Here is a 20,775-nt window from a genome sequence, read left to right on the forward strand (position 1 = left end):
ATATGATTTTTAAAAAAAGCAAATATCTCAAATATTGGTGGTGTACATTTTCAAATATATTTTATTCATCTAAAACAGAGCTAAAGAAGATAATGCTGAACAAGAACATTTAAAAAAACCCAAAAGTTGGGACACCTGGGTGGCTCAGTGGCTTAGGCCTTTGCCTTTGGCTTGGATCATGATCTCAGGGTCCTGGGATACAGCCCTGCATTGGGCGCTCTGCTCGGTGGGGGAGCCTGCTCCTCCCTACCTCCCCCACCTGCCTGTCTGCCTACTTGTGATTTCTGTCAAACGCTAGAGTATAAGGGTGCCTGGGTGGCTCAGATGGTTAAGAGTCTGCCTTCAGCTCAGGTCATGATTTCAGGGCCCTGGGTTCGGTCTGGCATTGGGGGTCCCAGCTCAGTGGGAGTCTACTTCTTCCTGTCCCTCTGCCTCTCCCCCTGCTCATGCTGTCTCTCTTTTTGTATCTCTGTCTCAAATGAATAAATAAAATCTTTTTAAAAATGCTAGAGGGTAAAGGATAAATTACGTAATGCAAAAAATATATTCTCATAGAATAAATGAGATGTCCTCAAAAAAAGTCAAATAAGTGAATATAAATATCAAAACTGCACACAGTTAAGTCTTCATTAGCAGGTAAACAATGTAAATAAGGAGATCAGAAGAGAAAGAGGCAAGAGGGAAAAACACCTAAAATTATTAGGTACCTACTATATGCCAGATACTAATTTTATCTCATTTAATTAGTTAATATTCAGAGAAATCCTATGATAAAGGTAATTTTAAACTAATGAAAATTTTATAGAAAAGTAGAAATAAAATAGAGCCTCAGATGATAGCTTGGACTTCAAAAGCTTTAACATAATTCTGCTGGAGTTTTAAGATAATTCAGCTGGCGAAAGGGTAAGTAAATGTGCTGGGGGAAGTATTAGTCTTATTAGCTTGTAGTAGTGCAAGAATTCACAGAGTTATATATGGATCTAGGATATTTTACATCTTGAATTGTGAATTTAGAAGAAAGTAAAATTTTTTTCTTTATTTTTATCAATCATGAATTTGATTATATAGTAACCTTAGGTCAAGATCCTCAAGCCCCTACCTACTAGATGCCATCAGCACACCTTCCCAAAGTATATAAACAAAAACGTCTCTAGAGATTCCTAAACGTCCCCTGGGTCAAAATGGTCCTCATTTAAAACCACTGCCTTAGAAAAATGAAGAGGTGGGGCACCTGGGTGGCTCAGTGGGTTAAAGCCTCTGCCTTCGGCTCAGGTCATGATCTCAGGGTCCTGGGATCGAGCCCCACATCAGGCTCTCTGCTTGTCAGGGAGCCTGCTTCCTCCTCTCTCTCTGCCTGCCTCTCTGCCTACTTGTGATCTTTGTCTGTCAAATAAATAAATAAAATCTTTAAAAAAAAAAAAAAAGAAAAATGAAGAGGCAAAATTTTAGGAAAGACATATCTAATGCTTCTACTAAACAGTTGGAGATTCACATTCTTTGTAGATAACCACAAGAAAATATCAGGAAAGAAATACAAGAATGAATGTCCCAGGAAACTCAAGCTTTAAAAAATTATTACTTAAAAAGATAAAAACCTCCATATTTAGAATAATGGGTTTAGAGTACATTTATACATTTTCTTTAAATATGAATTCATTCTTTTTTGGGCAAAGAAAAATAAAAGTGTTTATGGTACTCTAAATATTCACCCAATAAAACTGACTACTTAAAAAGCAGGCACTGTCAAGTATTTTGTTTGAGTCCTAGATAATCTAGCTGAAGTTCTTTTTTTAAGCTACAAATAATAAAATATTACTTGCAAATAACTGAAATGTGTTTCTCTATACCAAATGACATTGGTATCACTTAAAACTTTTACTCAAAAATAAAACAAGTATTTTTAATAACTAGAGAAAATTATTGTCAAAATATTCTATTTGTTGTTGCATCATAGTGCATTTATAAAAATTTGGAAAAGCACATGAAACCTCCTTAAACTCTCAGTTACAGTTAAACTGCATGATGGAGTCATGAAAATATATCTCTTCTATCTTTACACTGTAAATATGATCATTAAAATCAAAATTATAAATGCCTATAATGCATAAAATTAACATTTAATAAATATATTTTATGTTTTTATATATTTCAAAACTCTTGAACTTTATGAGTCAGACATACTTGGGTTCAAATTCTAGTACCATCATTTTCTAACCTTATTTTTTTTTTTTACTTTTATCCTTTGTACACCATTTATTAACCATGGATGATCATGTTTCCTGAAGATATTGTTATGAGGATTTGTTGACATCAACATATATGCTTGGTATACTTAGTATACCACAAGTGCTTTATAAATTATAATTAATAATTATAATAACAGCAACAACCAGCATTTCTTGTGGTATAATTATGGCATAATAAACACTATACTGAATTATTTATATGCAATGTATCACTTAACACTCACAACATCCATGTGATAGAATTAATTCCCAGTCCTATAGATTACAAAACTGAGGCTGAAATTAATGAAAAAATGTATATAGCAAATACATGGCAAACCTGGGATACAAATCCAGGGCTGTTGTACCTAGAATCTGATTACCCCTGCCACTACTATTACTATTATAATTTTGTCATAACATTGATAAAGCATTTTAATATATAGTATTATTTAATTCTTTGAGCTGAACATTACAATTATTTCTAATAGAGATGAATACTCTGAGGTTCTGAGAGGAGACTTCTCCAAAATTAGCAATGTAATAAACAGCTGATTTTAACTAAAGGTCTATGGTTCTAAATCTTTTGTTCTGAAAAGTATCAGAAAGGACAAGAGAAATAAAGGTTGACAGGCTGAAGAAATGCTAAGAGGTAAGATTATACACTGAAAAAATAAGACTAACCTAAACAACATGCATTCTGTTGTGACTACTCATCTTCTTTTCAGTATCTCTTTGTTGTTCAATTGTTACTTCTAAAAGCATTTTATTTATTTATTTTATTTTTATTTTATTTTTATTTCTTTTCAATGTAACAGTATTCATCGTTTTTGCACCACACCCAGTGCTCCATGCAATACATCCTCACTATTACCCACCACTTTCTTCCCCCAACCTCCCACCCTCTACCCCTTCAAAACCCTCAGGTTGTTTTTAAGAGTCCATAGTCTCTCATGGTTCATCTCCCCTTCCAATTTCCCTCAACTCCCTTCTCCTCTCCATCTCCCCATGTCCTCCATGTCATTTGTTATGCTCCACAAATAAGTGAAACCATATGATAATTGACTCTCTCTGCTTGACTTATTTCACTCAGCATAATCACTTCCAGTCCCGTCCATGTTGCTACAAAAGTTGTGTATTCATCCTGTCTGATGGAGGCATAATATACACTAAAAGAATTTTAGCAAGTAATCATCCTCTCTCTCTCTCTCATTTTTCTTTTAGAAAGAAAGTTCACTGTAGGGGTGGAAGAGCATGTGTAGAGCTTCCCAGTCCTCACAAAGGGTAATCAATGATGATTCTAGCTCTAAAGAGATTCATTTTTAAGATTCCATGCCAAAATGTATATTATTATAGGTAAACTCAGACAGATTGATTCACTCTCCTGCAGTAGTACACTACATCTATTGGTGAAGATGATGAATTACTTTAAGCAATGTTCTTCTATTTTGCAATTTTTAACTTAATGGAATCTGTAACTTGTGGAGATGGACTTCAAAACATATATGATAATCATCATAAACATCTGGATAACCAGATCATCATAAAGATCTGGATAACCAAAATCTTTTTTTAACAAGGTAGAAATTTTTGAGGTATTTGTGTAACAGGCAGATCCCATCACACACAATGTTAATTTCTCATAGGAGTAATATTTTTGAGGGAATTTTTTTCTTAAAAATCAGCCTTTTTTGTGATCAGACTATATAATGTGAGTGGTTATTGTCTGTGAAATATAAGATTCACACCTCGAGAATGTCCTTCCTCAAAAGAGAATTGTTTCAATTTAAAAGTGATCTGTTGATTTTCTCCTACAAAGAATGATGAAATTAACACACTTTCTCTCACTTCCCCTATGTTTACTCCATAAATTTTCTGTTTTGCTTCATGGTTCAGAATATCTGTTTGTTATCTTTATAACTGAAAGACAGCTTGGCTGGGTATCAAATTAGGGGTTCAGTATTGATTTCATTAAAGCCTGTGGATGTTTTTCCACTCTCTGATCACATTAACATTACCATGGGTAAGTCTGAGTCAGCCTGCATTCCTTCACTCCTAAGTGACTAGTTTTTATATCTGGATGTCTGTTTCCCCATTCTGAATTTCAATACCTTTCTGGATTTGTCTTGGTGTTAAACATTTTACATAACTATAGGTTCAAGACTTTTTGTTTGCTTGTTTATTTAAGATTTGTGTATTTATTTTAGAAAAAGAGCACAGAGGAGGGCAGGGGAGGGGAGAGAAAGAATCTGAAGCAGACTCCCTGCTGAGTGTGCAGCCTGTCACAGGGTTTGATCTCAGTATGAGATCATGGTCTGAGCTGAAATCAAGAGTTAGATGCTTAACTGAGCCATGCAGCCAGCCCAACAATTCTTTTTCAGAAAAATTTCTTCATTCGTTCAATTCTCCTCATACCCATTAGGCAGATCTTCAATTTTTTTAAAGTCTCTATCATCTCTATAACAACTTTTATATCTTTAATCTTTTTCTCATTTGTTTGTCTTTTTCAAATATGATAGCTACATTCTTTCTTTTCAATTGCCTTTGTATTACTACTAATGAAGTTTTCAATTCTTTAATGGTTTTATTTTTCCCTCCCTGTTTCCTGAACTTGAAAAGTTACTTCTTAACCCATTCTGTCATCAGATTTAGTTTGATTTCATATTTGTTCTTTAAACTATTCTTAGCACTGTTATTGTTAGTCATTCCCTTAGGGGGAATACAGATGCCCCTGAAGATTCTTTTCCAGGTTATGGTGGGGCCCACATTTGAGAAACTGAAATCTCTTGTTTAACCAACTTCCAGCATGAAACTAAGGCCTACTAACAACTGTATGAGTGAATTTTTAAGGGATTATTCTCTCAGTCAAGATTTCAAATGAGAATGCAGCTACAATGACAGCTTGATTGAAATCTTGTAAGAGACCTTATGCCAGAACTACCCTGCTAAGTCACTCCCAGATTCCAGACCAACAGTTTCTATGAGAAAATGAAAAGGTGTTTTAAGTTGCTAAGTTTTAAGATACATTTTACATAGGAGTAGATAATTAATATACTATTTTTTCCTCCTTCTCTATTACTTATGAGAGAATGTATTTAAGAAAAACAATAACTTTGAAAACTGTGAACTTCCCAGGAAAAACATAGGATAAAAGTATCATTTACAAATAATGATTGTTGGAAAATTTAAAAAAAAAAGTTTAATTTAAATTTCATTGGAATGATATCCTAGAGCCATAGACTTCTAGAATCAGAATAAATTTCCATTCATTTCAAGCTTTCTTTCTAAAAATCTCTGGGATATTTATCTGTCTTAGCTTGATCACTTGCAGTAATGCATGAAGTCTTTACAAACTGCTGTTTTATTGGTGGAATTATCTTAAAATAAAGTTCATATTGAAATAAAAGGTAAGTTTGTGTTCTAGATGAAGACAGTTTTTACTGAATTCTGCTCTAGAATATATATACTTTGGTCGAGGTTTTCCTATGCTTGAATTGATTAGCACATCGATAATAATTTCCTTAGTTTACAGAAGTTTCCATTAAAATTAGAATATGAAGGCTCCATTAAGAATTCCTATGTTCTGCTGATACAGAATTATGGAGACATAATGTCTCTCTAGATTCTTAACTTGCCTTTAGATTGAAATCCTCTTTTAAACATTGCTTCTTTTTCTCAATGATTATGTCCAATGCCAGACTCCAAACCCCCCTACCTGCTAGTTAGCTCTAATTTATGGCCTTGTCTAGTTTATTCATTTAATATGAACTAAGTGTATCAGTAATATAATCTAAAAGATATATCAGCCCATCGTGTCAAGCACAATTACAAAAAAAATGCACTTTAAATGATCACTAATACATTTTATATGATGATTTTGAGAAGTTTTGAATTGTTTTACCAGGAATTACATTTTATGATGAAATTCACAGTTACAATGTGAGAAAAACCTTCCACACCATGGGATCATTGGAAATGAATTCTTGAAGAAAATATCCAAACCCTCCTTTAATCTTAAATTTCTTTTCAACATAAAATTGCTTTTATAATGAACAAGTATAAACTTTCATTACAAACTTTCCAGGGTTCCTACGAATGGGAGTGCATTATTTATTAGAAAGCACTATGATGAATGTTTCATGGGTAAGTGGCATTATGCTGTGTACATAATATAAATTGAGACTCTAATAGATTTTTTTTGTCTTTTTCTAATGTAACTATAAAAGAAAGACCAGATAACTCAGATATGCTATCACATACAAGAATGATCAAAAAGGGGGGGGGAGGAGTCAAGATGGTGGAGAAGTAGTAGGCTGAGACTACATCAGGTAGCAGGAGATCAGCTAGATAGCTTATGTAAACATTGCAAACACCTACAAATCCAACGGGAGATCGAAGAGAAGAACAGCAATTCTAGAAACATAAATTCGACCACTTTCTGAAAGGTAGGACTGGTGGAGAAGTGAATCCAAAATGACGGGAAGATAGACCGTGGTGGGAGGGGCCAGCTCCCAGCAAGCGACAGAGCAATGGAGCACAAAATCAGGACTTTTAAAAGTCTGTTCCACTGAGGGACATTGCTCCAGAGGTTAAACCGGGGTGAAGCCCATGTGGGGTCAGCATGGCCCCAGGTCCCGCAGGGTTACAGAAGGATCAGAGGTGTCGGAGTGTCACAGAGCTTGCAGGTATTAGAACGGGGAAGCCGGCTACAGAGACAGAGCTGAGGAGTGAGCTCTCAGCTGGAGGTTACCTTGAAACGGTTGCAGGCTGGGTGAGCTTGGAGAGTGGCTAGAGGCCGGGGATATGGGAGTGATTGGGCGCTGTTCTCTGGGGGAGCACTGAGGAGTGGGACCTCAGGCTCTCGGCTCCTCCAGGCTGGAGACTGGGAGGCCACCATTTTCATTCCCATTCTCTGGAAATCTACAGAAATATTCAGGGAACAAAAGCTCCCAAAAGTGAACCTGAGTGGATTACTTAGCCCGGCCCCTGGTAAGGGTGGTGCAATTCTGCCTCGGGCAAAGACACTTGAGAGTCATTACAACAGGCCCCTGCTCAAGAAGATCAACAAAAAATCCAGCCAGGACCAAGTTCACCTACCAAGGAGAGCAGGTTCAATACCAAGGACAGCAGCGGAATTCCAGAGGAGGAGAAAGCAAAGAACGGAACTCATAGCTTTCTCCCCATGATTCTTTAGTCTTGCAGTTAATTTAATTTTTTTCAATTTTTTTTCTTCTTCTGCTAAATTTTTTTTAACTTTTACCCTATTCTTTTTTAACGTTTTTTAACTAATTTATCTAATATATATGTTTTTTCTTTCTTTTTTATATTTCTTCTTTATTTGTTTTCTTTTTTAAATTTTTTTCTTTTTTTTTCTGAAACTCTTTTTATCCCCTTTCTCCCCTCCATGATTTGGGGGTCTCTTCTGATTTGGTTAAAGTGAATTTTTCTGGGGTCTTTGCCACCCTTTTAGTATTTTGCTTGCTCCTTCATATACTCTTATATGGATAAAATGACAAGGCAGAAAAATTCACCACAAAAAAAAAAGAACAAGAGGCAGTACCGAAGACTAGGGACCTAATCAATACACACATTGGTTATATATCAGATCTAGAGTTCAGAATGACGATTCTCAAGGTTCTAGCCAGACTCGAAAGAGGCATGGAAGATATTAGAGAAACCCTCTCTGGAGATATAAAAGCCCTTTCTGGAAAAATAAAAGAACTAAAATCTAACCAAGTTGAAATAAAAAAAGCTATTAATGAAGTGCAATCAAAAATGGAGGTTCTCACTGCTAGTATAAATGAGGCAGAAGAAAGAATTAGTGATATAGAAGACCAAATGACAGAGAATAAAGAACCTGAGCAAAAGAGGGACAAACAGCTACTGGACCATGAGGGAAGAATTCGAGAGATAAGTGACACCATAAGATGAAACAAAATTAGAATAATTGGGATTCCAGAAGAAGAAGAAACAGAGAGGGGAGCAGAAGGTATATTGGAGAGAATTATTGGAGAAAATTTCCCTAATATGGCAAAGAGAACAAGCATCAAAATCCAGGAGGTGCAGAGAACCCCCTTCAATGTCAACAAGAATAGGTCCAAACCCTGTCACCTGATAGTAAAATTTACAAGTCTTAGTGATGAAGAGAAAATCCTGAAAGCAGCCAGGAAAGGAAGTCTGTAACATACAATGGTAAAAATATTAGATTGGCATCAGACTTATCCACAGAGACCTGGCAGGCCAGAAGAGCTGGCATGATATATTCAGAGCACTAAACAAGAAAAATATGGAGCCAAGAATACTATATCTAGCTAGGTGATCATTGAAAATAGAAGGAGAGATAAAAAGCTTCCAGGACAAACAAAAACTGAAAGAATTTGCAAACGCCAAACGAGCTCTACAGGAAATATTGAAAGGAGTCCTCTAAGCAAAGAGAGAGCCTAAAAGTAATAGATCAGAAAGGAATAGAGAAAATATACAGTAACAGTCACCTTACAGGCAATAGAATGGCACTAAATTCATATCTCTCAATAGTTACCCTGAATGTTAATGGGCTAAATGCCCCAATCAAAAGGCACAGTGTATCAGAATGGATAAAAAAAACAAAACCCAACTATAAGTTGCTTACAAGAAACTTATTTTAGACCTGAAGACACCCCCAGATTTAAAGTGATGGGGTGGAAAACAATTTACTATGCTAATGGGCATCAGAAGAAAGCTGGGGTGGCAGTCCTTATATCAAGCTGGGGTGGCAATCCTTATATCAGATCAATTAGATTTTAAGCCAAAGAGTATAATAAGAGATGAGGAAGGACACTATATCCTACTCAAAGGGTCTGTCCAACAAGAAGATCTAACAATTTTAAATATCTATGCCCCTAATGTGGGATCAGCCAACGATATAAACCAATTAATAACAAAATCTAAGAAACACATCAACAATAATACAATAATACTAGGGGACTTTAACACTCCCCTCACTAAAATGGACAGATCATCCAAGCAAAAGATCAACAAGGAAATAAAGGCATTAAATGACACACTGGACCAGATGGACATCACAGATATATTCAGAACATTTCATCCCAAAGCAACAGAATACACATTTTTCTCTAGTGCACATGGAACCTTCTCCAGAATAGATCACATCCTGGGTCCTAAATCAGGTCTCAACTGGTATCAAAAGATTGGGATCATTCCCTGCATATTTTTAGACCACAATGCTCTGAAGCTAGAACTCAATCACAAGAGGAAAGCTGGAAAGAACCCAAATACATGGAGACTAAACAGCATCCTTCTAAAGAATGAATGGGTCAACCAGGAAATTAAAGAAGAATATTAAAAAAATTCATGGAAACAAATGATAATGAAAACACAATGGTTCAAAATCTGTGGGACACAGCAACGGCAGTCCTGAGAGGAAATTATATAGTGGTACAAGCCTTTCTCAAGAAACAGGAAAGTTCTCAAGTACAAAAGCTAACCCTACACCTAAAGGAGCTGGAGAAGGAACAAGAAAGAAACCCTAAACCCAGCAGGAGAAGAGAAATCATAAAGATCAGAGCAGAAATCAATGAAATAGAAACCAAAAAAACAATAGAACAAATCAACGAAACTAGGAGCTGGTTCTTTGAAAGAATTAATAAGATTGATAAAGCCCTGACCAGACTTATCAAAAAGAAAAGAGAAAGGACCCAAATAAATAAAATCATGAATGAAAGAGGAGAGATCACAAACAACACCAAAGAAATACAAACAATTATAAGAGCATACTATAAGCAACTCTACACCAACAAATTTGACAGATTCCAACAAATCTGGAAGAAATGGATGCATTCCTAGAGACATATAAACTACCACAACTGAACCAGGAAGAAATAGAAAACCTGAACAGACCCATAACCAGTAAGGAGATTGAAACAGTCATCAAAAATCTCCAAACAAACAAAAGCCCAGGGCCAGACGGCTTCCCAGGGGAATTCAACCAAACATTTAAAGAAGAACTAATTCCTATTCTCCTGAAACTGTTCCAAAAAATAAAAATGGAAGGAAACCTTCCAAACTCATTTTATGAGGCAAGCATCACCTTGATCAAAAAAACCAGACAAGGATTCCATCAAAAAAGAGAACTAGAGACCAATATCTTTGATGAACACAGATGCAAAAATTCTTACCAAAATCCTAGCCAATAGGATTCAACAGTACATTAAAAGGATTATTCACCATGACCTAGTGGGACTTATTCCACGGCTGCAAGGTTGGTTCAACATCCACAGATCAATCAATGTGATACACACATTAATAAAAGAAAGAACAAGTATTCCATTGTGTATATATACCACATCTTCTTTATCCATTCATCTGTTGATGGACATCTAGGTTCTTTCCATAGTCTGGCTATTGTAGACATTGCTGCTATAAACATTCGGGTACACGTGCCCCTTCGGATCACTATGTTTGTATCTTTAGGGTAAATACCCAGTAGTGCAATTGCTGAGTCATAGGGTAGTTCTATTTTCAACATTTTGAGGAACCTCCATGCTGTTTTCCAGAGTGGTTGCACCAGCTTGCATTCCCACCAACAGTGGAGGAGGGTTCCCCTTCCTCCACATCCTCTCCAGCATCTGTCATTTCCTGACTTGTTAATTTTAGCCATTCTGACTGGTGTGAGGTGATATCTCATTGTGGTTTTGATTTGTATTTCCCTGATGCCGAGTGACATGGAGCACTTTTTTTTTTTTAAAGATTTTATTTATTTATTTGACAGAGAGAGAGAGGTCACAAGTAGGCAGAGAGGCAGGCAGAGAGAGAGGAGGAAGCAGGCTCCCTGCAGAGCAGAGAGCCCGATGCGGGGCTTGATCCCAGGACCCTGAGATCATGACCTGAGCCGAAGGCAGCGGCTTAATCCACTGAGCCACCCAGGCGCCCCTGGAGCACTTTTTCATGTGTCTGTTGGTATCATGCTTAGTGAAATAAGTCAATCGGAGAAAGACAACTATCATATGATCTCCCTGATATGAGGACATGGAGAAGCAACATGGGGGGGTAGGGGGATAGGAGAAGAATAAATCAAACAAGATGGGATTGGGAGGGAGATAAACCATAAATGACTCTTAATCTCAGAAAACAAACTGGGGTTGCTGGGGGGAGGTGGGATTGGGAGAGGGGGAGCGGGCTATGGACATTGGGGAGGCGAGGTGAACCATAAGAGACTATGGACTCTGAAAAACAACCTGAGGGTTTTGAAGGGTCAGGGGTGAGAGGTTGGGGCAACCTGAGGGTTTTGAAGGGTCAGGGGTGGGAGGTTGGGGGAACAGGTGGTGGGTAATGGGGAGGGCACGTTTTGCATGGAGCATTGGGTGTTGTGCAAAAAGAATGAATACTGTTATGCTGAAAAAATAAATAAAATGGAAAAAAAAAAGAAAGAACAAGAACCATATGATACTCTCAATAGATGCTGAAAAAGCATTTGACAAAGTACAGCATCCCTTCCTGATTTAAACTCTTCAAAGTGTAGGGATAGAGGGCACATACCTCAATATTATCAAAGCCATCTATGAAGAACACACCACAAATATCATTCTCAATGGAGAAAAACTGAAAGCTTTTCCTCTAAGGTCAGAAACATGGCAGGGATGTCCATTATCACCACTGCTATTCAACATAGTACTAGAAGTCCTAGCCTCAGCAATCAGACAACAAAAGGAAATTTAAGGCATCCAAATCGGCAAAGAAGAAGTCAAACTATCACTCTTCACAGGTAATATGATACTATATGTGGAAAACCCAAAGGATTCCACTCCAAAACTGCTAGAACTTGTACAGGAATTCAGTAAAGTGTCAGGATATAAAATCAATGCACAGAAATCAATTGCATTTCTGTACACCAACAACAAGATAGAAGAAAGAGAAATTAAGGAGTCCATCCCATTTACAATTGCACCCAAAACTATAAGATACCTTGGAATAAACCTAACCAAAGAGGCTAAGAATCTATATGCAGAAAACTAGATGTCCATCAACAGATGAATGGATAAATAAGAGGTGATATATATACACAATGGAATACTATGCAGCCATCAAAAGAAATGAAATCTTGCCATTTGCGATGACGTGGATGGAACTAGAGGGTATCATGCTTAGTGAAATAAGTCAATCGAGAAAGATAACTATCATATGATCTCCCTGATATGAGGAAGTGGAGATGCAACATGGGGGGTAGGGGGATAGGAGAAGAATAAACGAAACAAGATGGGATTGGGAGGGAGACAAATCATAAGTGACTCTTATTCTCACAAAACCAACTGAGGATTGCTGGGGGGAGGGGGGTTGGGAGAGGGGGAGTGGGGTTATGGACATTGGGGAGGGTATGGGCTATGGTGAATGCTGTGAAGTGTGTAATCCTGGTGATTCACAGACCTGTACCCCTGGTGATAAAAATACATTATATGTTTATAAAAAAATAAAAAATAAATAAAAAATTAAAAGGAATGATCAAAATGTACCAACTCCTTGTAACCTTCAGAAGATGCCAAACTACTAGGCCACCGTATCAACAGAGGGAGGACATTGCTTTTTCTACCTTTTCATTTGTAATCCAGAATACAAGTTTAAATAAACCAAATTCAAGCAAATAGTCTATCATGATATATAAATTTATCTTTAATTTCTTCATCTGCCTCTCTTTTCAATAGTATTTGTGAAATTCCTATTAAGTTGGCACTGCTCTTACTGATGAGAGTGGATAAAGAAGAGTGTATAAGATGGTTTTTGCTCAAATGACATATAGTTAAATTTTAGAGAATAGCATAATAATGTAAAACAATAACAACAGCTCTGAAAATTAACAATATAATAAAGAATAAGGTCATAAAGTTTCAATGAATGCTCATAAAATTCTAAGGTTTTATTAGGATATATTTGTCTATTTTTTAAACTGAGAAACTGGAGTGATCTGATTTTATACAGGAGTATATCATCCAACTGAAATACTTTTCCCCTTCCAGAGGGAATTCTTATAAAAATCATTTAAATTTTGTATCTGATCCTCCAAAATAATTTATCAGCAAAGGTTGTTTTGAGGAAACAACAGAAAATTGTCAACACAGAGATTACTTTCAGTTACGATGCCATTGTCCATGTACCAAGTCAAATCTGGAAATAAGCTATGTCAACAATGAAATTAAGCCCAAGGTACTGAAGATAGGAGGCAACAAAGCTGGTAAATTTCCGGAAACCTTCACATTTCAGAAGCTAGTGGTAGAAACTCTACAGGGTGGGTAGACTCAGAGTGTCATGTAAATTACAGGTTGTTTATATCATTGAAGAAATATAAACATATGCTCAATCTTAGTCGAAAATAATTCATTTCAGTTGCTTGTAAGAATCACCATTTTTCCATCTGTTGTAGTATTTGTAGTCTCTGAATCTCAGCAGTGGACTTCCCTAGGAAGTCTATAGTTTCTTGTCTGCATTACTCCTAATCCAGATTGCTCCTCTGTTCAAGAAAGAAAATATTTTAAACCATCTAATCACAAAAAAAATAATGAAATGCTCTCTACACTTATGTTTATTCCTTCTAAACCACAACAACAACACAGAGAAATGAAGTCAAGGGCTAATTTATTGGCTGTTCATTTATAAAGGGAAAACGGATGTCATGTTAACAATAGTTAATAATCCTTTTCCATATCACATTTCAAAAAACTGTGTATATTCTGTAGGTGTTTGAGGGACTGACCCATAAGGGCTTTTAATTATCCTATATTATCCTGAAAATTTCCAATTTATACCTTAGTCAACTTTTTAATCAATTAAATGACACTCATATTCAAACAACTACTTCAATTATTAACAACTCAGTTTCTTTTAAAACTAGATAATGTCTTTTGTTGGGTGGAACATTTGCACATGAAATTTGAAGTGGTGATAATCATGACCTAAAATAATAATATCAAATTGAAAGCAAAATAGTTCTGAGGACTCCACTTGACTCCAATGAACAACATTCTCTCTTCCAGGTACTGCTCCATTTCTCTTTTTTGCTTCATGAATTTAGCGCAAAAATTTTTATTCATTAACTATCTCCACTTCCTCACCTGAATCAAGTGTTAGTGTCTATTATACACTTCCTTTTTTTTTTAAGATTTTATTTATTTATTTGACAGAGATCACAAGTAGACAGAGAGGCAGGCAGAGAGAGAGGAAGGGATGCAGGCTCCCTGCTGAGCAGAGAGCCCAACACGGGGTTTGATCCCAGAACCCTGGGATCATGACCCAAGCTGAAGGCAGAGGCTTTAACCCATTGAGCCACCCAGAAGCCCCATTATATGCTTCTTGATGTCTTTTTTGTTTTCCTTTTCTTGCTCTGGCTTGCTCCTGCTGTTGGAAGTTGGCTACCATGTTGTGAGCTATTCTTTGGAGAGTATCACTGAGAAAGACTTTTGGCCAACAGTCCATGAATTATTAAAGCACTCAGTCCAACAAGTACCAGGAACTAAATCCTACCAACAACATATGAGTGTGCTTACAAGTGATCTATATCATTTGAATGTTGGGATGAGACTACAGTCCTGCTTTGTGAGAAACAAAGGACCCATTTAAGCTACATCTGGGTTCTGTCTCACAGAAACTGTGAGATAATAAACATAAAACCTTGGTTCATTTTCTTGATGTCCTCACCATACTTCTACACTTTCTACAGAGGATTCTTCTCACAATATCATAATTTTAAGGTTGTCTTCCTCAGATTCATCTATTTTAATTTTCTGTGTTATCTTGTGATCATCTCAAGAGGTTGGTATTCTACTCTAGGCAGCTAATCCGTATAGTCCATTGAACTTTGTTTATTCAGATCCTGATTATGCATTCTTTGGAATGGAAGTTAGATGGAAGACAGAGTTTTTCATGACCTAATGTTGGCATTATTTTTGCCATAATCTATTCTCCAAAAGCAGATTACTGGCTTTGGCCCACAGTTGAAGAGAAAGGATTGCACTATAAACACCAAGAGGTGAGAATCATTGTGAAACACTTTAGATTTTACTGAGTACAAGCTTCATCATATTAGTTTCAGATTTTTTATTTTAATAACTAAAATATCACATAGTTGAGGTCATCTACCTTCCCTATCTTGGTGCCATTTTTTTGCTCTCATTTTCCCTTTGCCCTGACAGATAAGCATTATAGTCAACTTGATACCTCATATTCATGTGTTAAAAATTGTACCACATATCCATATGCATAAATAGTATATATTATTTTTCTTTTTAATCTTTTTACATATATGGTATATTATAAGTAGTAGTCTAACTTTCCTTGTTCACTAAAAATTAACTTTTGAGGTGTATTCATTTTGTTTCTTAAATATATAGTTGATTCACTTTAACCATTTTAACTTTTCAAAACATGAAAAATTATAATTTATGTATCCATTTTCCTTCTGATAACTATCTGAGTTGTCTCCAATTTTTTGCTATTAAACATATAATGCAATAAACATGGTTTTATATTTCCTTGTTTTCCAGGTTTTATATACAAGAGTAGAATTGCTTTCCCAAATTTCTCTGCAAATTAGATTTTTACAATTTTCAGAAAAATCTTAACTCTATCTTGGAGTACTTGTGGGCTTAACTCTGAGCAGGAGTGGGAAGGCTTTCTATTCAGGTTTTGTTAGTTTTCTCATTTTTCACAAGAGTATGTCAACCACAACTTTATTCTCTATTAAGTCAGGAGGGAATTACCTGAAAAAAGTCATATGTCAGGGTCTTGAAAGAACAAACTCAAAGTCACATCTAGCCAAGAACTATCAAATTCTAAGGTGAGGAAATAATAGCTATGGAGGGTTACTTCAGAAATACTCAAAACTCCCATTCTTCCTGATAATCTAAATATGGATTAAACTAGAGTAGTGAAAGACTTAAATTATATTGAACTGGTCCCCAGCCTGGAGACTTGCTACTCAAAGCATGGTTCAACAACCAGGAGCATCGACATAACCTGGGAGGTTTTTATAAATGCAGATTATCTGGCCTTACTCCTGGTCTATTGAAGGGGTATCTATTTTAACAAGGTTCCCTAGTGATCATACAATCACTTATTAAAGACTAAGAAGCATAGTTTTAGATAATTACTTCTCATTTTGTGGTTAGTGATTAGGTTTCATCTACCTTTATTAAAGCTGATAAAACTCATTGTTATGTACACAGTAAGAACAATGTTCAGGTCATTGGCCATTACACCAAATAACAAACTCTTGATGAGGAACCTCCAAAAAATTTTGTTATGATCTTAGTGTCAGAAATAGTTATGCTTCTACTGAATAACTATTTCATTATTTCATTAATCTTTGAAACACTGGAAAATATGTAACTGACCAGAATTTGTTTTTCCTTGACTATTAGATACCCAAAATGGGGACTAGGTTACAGCAGGTATGTTGGCACTTACAGTAGACACATTGAATTAGTCATAAACCTGGCTCCATTTTATATTACTTTTTTGTTGTTGTTTTCATCATTTTAATGTGTGTGAATTCATATTTTCAGTTCTATTTTATTTATCATTGTGAGCTATGTTAATTTTACTTGGAACAAAAGAACAAAGGAATAGAACACTAGTTGGTACCAAACTTAACAAAAACAAGAGTATCCTGTAGTTCTAACCACTCAATACATTCTATTTTGTTGCAGTCCCATAAAATAATTATTCCTAAAGAACACAAATCCCAACACATCTCTGCCTAATGACTGTGACATTGAAGTTATTATAATAAGAATTTTAAAAAGATTTTATTTATTTATTTATTTATTTACTTATTTACTTACTTTTTTAAGTGATCTCTATGTCCAATTGGGTGGGGCTCAAACTCAATACCACAAGATCAAGAGTCACATGCTCTTCTGACTGAGCCAGCCAGGCACGCCAAAGCTTTATTTTTTTAAGAGCAGTTTTAGATCATCACCTCACACCAGTCAGAATGGCTAAAATTAACAAGTCAGGAAATGACAGATGCTGGCGAGGATGGGGAGAAAGGGGAACCCTCCTACACTGTTGGTGGGAAGGCAAGCTGGTGCAACCACTCTGGAAAACAGCTTTCAGGTTCCTCAAAATGTTGAAAATAGAATTACCCTATGACTCAGCAATTGCACTACTGGGTATTTACCCTAAAGATACAAACATAGTGATCCGAAGGGGCACGTGTACCCGAATGTTTATAGCAGCAATGTCTACAATAGCCAGACTATGGAAAGAACCTAGATGTCCATCAACAGATGAATGGATCAAGAAGATGTGGTATATATACACAATGGAATACTATGCAGCCATCAAAAGAAATGAAATCTTGCCATTTGCGACAACGTGGATGGAACTAGAGGGTATCATGCTTAGTGAAATAAGTCAATCGAGAAAGACAACTATCATATGATCTCCCTGATATGAGGATGTGGAGATGCAACATGGGGGGTTAGGGGCATAGGAGAAGAATAAATGAAACAAGATGGGATTGGGAGGGAGACAAACCATAAATGACTCTTAATCTCACAAAACAAACTGGGGGTTGCTGGGGGGAGGTGGGATTGGGAGAGGGGGAGGGGTTATGGACATTGGGGAGGGTATGTGCTATGGTGAGTGCTGTGAAGTGTGTAAACCTGGTGATTCACAGACCTGTACCCCTGGGGATAAAAATACATTATGTGTTTATAAAAAAAAAAAAAAAAAGAAAGAAAGAAAAGAAAGTATGATACCCAACTTTTGTTGCAACATGGACGAGACTGGAAGTGATTATGCTGAGTGAAATAAGTCAAGCAGAGAGAGTCAAGTATCATATGGTTTCACTTATTTGTGGAGCATAACAAATGACATGGAGGACATTGGGAGATGGAGAGGAGAAGGAAGTTGAGGGAAATTGGAAGGGGAGGTGAACCATGAGAGACTATGGACTCTGAAAAACAACCTGAGGGTTTTGAGGGGGCGGGGGGTGGGAGGTTGGGGGAACCAGGTGGTGGGTAATAGGGAGGGCACGTATTGCATGGAGCACTGGGTGTTGTGCAAAAACAATGAATACTGTTATGCTGAAAAAAAAGTAAATAAATTAAAAAAAAGAGCAGTTTTAGATCTACAACACAACTTAGAGGAAAGTAGAGATTTCTCATAAACACTTCATTCCCACACGTACATATCTTCTCCTATTAGCAACATCAATTGCCAGAATGGTACTGTTTCTTTTTAACTAAAGATAAACATAATGTGACACATCCTGATCACTCAAAATCCATCACTTTCATTAGGTTCCACTCTTGGTGCTGTACATTTTGTGGGTTTAAACAAATGTTTAATGACTTATATCCATCATTGTGATGCTCCAAGTATTATAATGGCCCTAAAAATCCTCTGTACTCTGCCTATTCATCTCTTTCTCAACCCCCATCATTGGTACTAATCTTTTTACTTTCCCCATCATTTTTTTCCCAGAATGTTAAATAGTTGAAATCATACAATATGTGTCTTTTCAGATTGACTTCTTTCACTTGCTAATATACATTTAACGTTCCTCCACGTCTTTTCAGAGCTTAATCACTTATTTCTTTGTAGTGCTGAATAGTATCCCACTTTCTGGATGTATCACAGTTTATTTATCCATTCACCTCCTGAAGGACATCTTGATTATGTCCAAATTTGGCAATTATGAATAACACCGCTATAAACATCCATATGCACGTTTTTATATACACATAAATTTTCAAATATTTTAGATAAATACCAAGAAGTGCAATTGTTGGGTCATATTGGTAAGAGTTTGTTTAGTTTTGTAAGAAACCATCAAATTGTCTTTCAAAGTGGCTGTAAAATTTTGTATTCCTACCAGAAATCAACGAGTGTTCTCCAGCATTTGGTATTTTCAGTGTTCTGGATTTTGGCTATTCTAATAGGTATGTACTGGTGTCTCATTTTAATTTTCATTTCCTGATGACAAATGATGCAGTCCATCTTTTCATATGATTATTTAACATCTGTGTATCTTCTTTGGTATCTTAAGGTCTTTGGTTTATTTGTGAAATTTGTTTGTTTGTTGTCGTATGTTGAATTTTAAGAGTTCTTTATATATTTTGGATAATAGTCCTTTATCAGATGTGTCTTTTGCAAATATTTTCTCCCAGTCTGTGGCTTGTCTTTTAATTCTTTTGATATTGTCTTTTGCAGAACACATTATGGGAATTTTAAAATTATACTATTTCAAAAAATAAGACATTTTTAAGGAGCTAATATTATGCTTAAATAAAATTTACATGTCAACTCTATAAGATGATGTTCATGTGGCAAAAACTGAAGTAATCGTGAGACATGAGTTTGCTTGTGTTTGGCACAGCAACCTAGTATTACACTTCTAGGACATTTCCAAATAGTTTAGTTCTTGCAAAATGTTTCTTTGAATGCTTAGTCCTTCATCAATTATAATTGAAATAAAGCCCAGTGTATTTGACTTAAAATCAGTAGAGATAGGAATAAAAATTACCTACTTATTAACAGTGTGAACTTTTAGAAGATGCTTATCTACTTCTGAGTTTCCATTTACATAGAAGACAGTAAGAATATCCACTTCACATATTTGTTGAGAGAATTATTTAGATAAGCCATACAAAAGAGCCTGGAACAACCCCTAGTAATAATCATTTGTTAATGTTTTTCTCTGACTGTTAACTAAGCTTGTATTATTTTGTTAATGTACTCAAAAACAACAGAGAACATCTAGAAAATGTTATTCAAACCTTAATGTTAATAACTATTCAGTGGTCCTTAATATAATTACTGTCTTAGTTTTGGAAATTTACATTATTTATTTTCCACTCAAAATAATGTTAAATGTACACTTTCTCAAGGACCCAGCAGCCAGTCCTTTGAAATGCAATTATCAAGATAAAAAGGATCACTATCTCCCAGTCTCTATAAGGAGGATAAGAGACTAACTTTAATATGCACCAGTTAATAAGCTCACATGGCTAAAGGAGAGCAGAATATGCCACCTAAAGGTATACCACTTTGGTATGTTGATGATTTTAAAATAAAGTTACTTAAGAAACAGCTGATACAAGAAGGACACTCCAACCCTCTTTCTTCCCCACCGAAGGCAGGAACTAATCTTCCTTGTAAAAAGCACTGTCTCTGTATCAGGAGAGTAGAAGGCATCCTTACCACCAGAAATAGGGAATTTAGGGCCAAGAAAACTGACTAAACAAAACTTTTTACTTCTTCACTAATTATTACCTCAAGCCCAAACTCATTTATCTTGCTAATTATTCACAGATGCATTGCTTCTTTGTCTAAAAGGTATAAAAGCTGCTCGCTTTGGCCACTTCCTATATGTATGAGATTAAATTTGTCTTCTTTTGTTAATCTGTATTATGCCAATTTAATTATTAGACCAGCCAAAAAATCTAGAAGCGGGGCGCCTGGGTGGCTCAGTGGGCTAAAGCCTCTGTCTTCTGCTCGGGTCGTGGTCCCGGGGTCCTGGGATCGAGCCCCACATCGGGCTCTCTGCTTGGCAGGGAGC

At 36.0% G+C, this 20,775-nt stretch overlaps 1 protein-coding gene across 1 annotated transcript in view; it reads right to left on the reverse strand.

Moving 5' to 3' along the window:
- Positions 1–20,775, reverse strand: part of CNTN5 (contactin 5) — an 867,308-nt gene that overhangs the window by 560,682 nt on the left and 285,851 nt on the right. The window lies entirely within an intron of this gene.

Source organism: Meles meles, chromosome 8 (assembly GCF_922984935.1).
Source record: "Meles meles chromosome 8, mMelMel3.1 paternal haplotype, whole genome shotgun sequence".
NCBI lineage: Eukaryota > Metazoa > Chordata > Mammalia > Carnivora > Mustelidae > Meles > Meles meles.